Here is a 3,010-nt window from a genome sequence, read left to right on the forward strand (position 1 = left end):
GCCCCGGGAGGAGGACGAGGTCGTGGCGGTGGGTGTCGGGCGCACCCCGCGGGTGGACGCTCCGCCGAGGGGCGCTGGAGCCGGCTGGCGGGTGCCGGGTTCCCCTCCGCGCCCCGCCTCGTCGCTGCCGCTGAGGCTGCCGCCGTCGCCGCGAGGCGGCGGTGGCCCGGCGGCGGGCGGCGGCGGGGGAGGCACCCCCGCGGGGATTTCAGGTCGTTTCCCTCACCCCAGGGCCAGGTACCTAGCGTCCGCGCTTCTCCTGCCTCCCCTCGGTGACCCACCCGTGTGGTCCCGTGTGCCAGCGTGCTCCTCCCGGGCGCTGCGCTGCGCGTGCCGCACCGGCCGTGCCCTGCCGGCCTTCCACGCTTCCTCCTCCCCTCCCTTCCCCCCCCCCCCACACCGCTCCAGCCGCCCCACGCCGTGCCGTGTGGGGGCCGCGCTGCGAGTCGGCCGGGCCGGGGGCGGCGGGGGGCGGCGGGGGGGGGGGGCGCGCTGGGAGGAAGGAGGAGGGCCTCCGGCCACCGCGGCCGCCGGTAGCGGCCCCCCCGGGTAGGGATGGCCATGGGCCCCGGGCTCCGGGCCCGAGGGTTCTCGGTCGGAGAGCCGGGCGGGGGTTTAAAGACTCGGGCGGCCCGATGCGACCCGGGGGGCAGCCGGGCGTGCTGCCGGAGGGGCCGGGGGGTCGGCGCGCGCGGGCGCCGCACCCCCCCATGCCCGCCGGCGCGGCCCGTGCATGCCCCGCGGGCAGCCGGGACGGAGAGGGGTACCCTGCCCCCTCTCTCCGCGGTCTGGTCTCGGCGGAGAGACGCCGCGCGGTCGGCTTGCGCCGGCCTGCCTCGAACGCGCGACCCCGGCGCGAGCGCGTGCTCGCCGCCGGGACGGCGAGCCCCCACCGCGGGTGGTGCGGACGCCGAGCCCCAGCGCATCCCTTCTCCTCCCTGGCCGGTGCTCTCAGTCTCCCGCCGTGGCCGTCGGCGGCACCCTTCCTTCCCTCCCCCCCCGCCCTGCCCCGGCACTCCGCCATCCGGCGCGCCTGCCTCGCTCTGCCCGACCCGGCTTCGCTGGGCGGCAGGCGGGCGGCGGGCGGGCGGGCGGGGGCGGCCCCTCCCGGTCTCCGCGTGGAGGCGGGGAGAGCGGGCGCCGTTCCCCGTCCGTCCCGCCTCGCCCGTCTGCCTGCCGCCAGGCGTCTGCCCGCGGAAGGGACGGGCGAGTGCGTGGCGTCGCTCGGGAGGCTGCGTGTGTGCAGGCGGGTGTTGGGTGCCGTCTCCGGGGCGGCGGAGCTGGAGGCCGGTGAGGCGAGCGAAGGAGCTCGGAAGCGTGCGGCTGGCGGGTCGCGGGCGCGCGGGCAGCGGGTGGCGCCGCTCCCAGCGGCGGCCGGGCTCCGACGCCGGGGCTCCGCGGGGACCCACACCCCGGTCCCTGAGGCAGGTGGCGCGGCTGGCGCGCCGCTCCCTGCTGGGCCAGGCCGAGCCGGGCGCCTGGGCCGGACTCGAAGCGAGAAAGGGGTTGTCCCAGGTCGGGAGCGAGGGCTCCCCGCCCCTCTCGTTCGGGTCTGTTCTCCCCCCCCCCCCCCTTTTTTTTTCCCTCTGTGCTTGTACGGTCAGTGAGGCGTGCCCTCTCTCTCCGCTGTCCCTTGCTCAGCAGCCGGCGTCGGCGTGAGGAGGGAGGCAGAGCGGATGGGGGCCCTCAGGGGGCTGCGAAAGCTGCCCGGTCCCCCCGCGCGCGCGGTGGGGACCGAAACCGAGACAACTCTTAGCGGTGGATCACTCGGCTCGTGCGTCGATGAAGAACGCAGCTAGCTGCGAGAATTAATGTGAATTGCAGGACACATTGATCATCGACACTTCGAACGCACTTGCGGCCCCGGGTTCCTCCCGGGGCTACGCCTGTCTGAGCGTCGCTTGACGGTCAATCGTCACCCCCATTGCCGCGTTGGCGCAGCGGTGTGCCGCCCCTCGGGGGGGGGCCGGGGGGGGCGGCGGCGGCGGCGAGTCGGTGGGGGGGCGGCGGCGGCGGTGAGTCGGCGGCGGCGGCGGAGCCGGGACCACCGGTGCGTGCACCGGTGGCCCCGGTCTTCCGGCTGGCCTGCCTGCCCGGCTCCGGCCGACCGTCCGCCTCCACCGTCCGCGGCCGGCGTGCCTTGCCCTGCCCTCCCTCCCCTCCGAGCCCGGTGGCCACCGCTGCCCTGCGCGGTGTGTGCGGTGTGGCGCGGCTGGGGCGCCTCGCAGGCCCGCGCCGCCGGGGAGAGGGGGTGCCTCTCCTCCCCGTGTGGGCCCGGGCCTTCGTCCCCCTAAGTGCAGACTCGGGAAACCCCCGCTCCCGGAGCGCCCGCTGTGCGGAGTTCGTCCCGCCGGGCCCCCAGGTTCGGTCGGTCGCGGTGGCCCGGCACCTGCCGCCGCCGCCCGCCGCCACCGCCAGTGCCCGCCGTACGACGGCTCTCCTCCACCACTCTCCCGGTGGTGCGCTGGTCCCCCGTTCCCCTCCGGCGGGGGGGACGGCCGGCTGCCTTTCTTCCCCTCCCCTTGCCCTCTCCCTGCCCCGACTGCTGCCGCTTCGGCGCCCGCCGAGCCCCCTCTGCCCCCCCCCGCGGCGCACCCGCGTCCGTAGTGCGTGCCGAGCCACTTCCACCCGCCGGCTGGCGTCAGCCGCGGCGTTGCGTTGAGGCCGGCAGCGACGGCGCGCGGGTGTCTCCGCGGGGCGGTGGTGTGGGGCAAGCGCGGGCGGCGCCGTTCGGTGGCGAGACGGGGGAGGGGGGGGGGCAGAAAGGGGGGGGGGGGAGGGGCGCTGCCGCGCCGTCGTCCCGTGCCGGGGCGAGAGCGGAGGTCAGCGGCCGGGGAGGAGGAGCCAGCCGCGGCCGGTGGAGGGGCTGTGCGCGAGTGTGCGAGTGGGCGAGCGAGCGTTTGGGAGCCGGGCCCGGGGGAGGTGCGGACCTCGCCCCCCGGCCCCGCGCGGCTGTCTGCGGGTGGGTACCGCGGTGGTACCGCACCGTGCTGCCGCGCGCGTGTGTCGG

General features: G+C 78.0%; 1 non-coding gene across 1 annotated transcript; it reads left to right on the forward strand.

The window, feature by feature from the left end:
• The first annotated feature begins 1,747 nt into the window (after positions 1–1,747).
• Positions 1,748–1,900, forward strand: LOC138065251 (5.8S ribosomal RNA). Its single transcript, XR_011138320.1, has one exon. It is a non-coding gene; the product is annotated as a 5.8S ribosomal RNA (ribosomal RNA).
• Positions 1,901–3,010: the final 1,110 nt, after the last annotated feature.

This window comes from Struthio camelus, unplaced genomic scaffold (genome assembly GCF_040807025.1).
Source record: "Struthio camelus isolate bStrCam1 unplaced genomic scaffold, bStrCam1.hap1 HAP1_SCAFFOLD_142, whole genome shotgun sequence".
Classification (NCBI taxonomy): domain Eukaryota; kingdom Metazoa; phylum Chordata; class Aves; order Struthioniformes; family Struthionidae; genus Struthio; species Struthio camelus.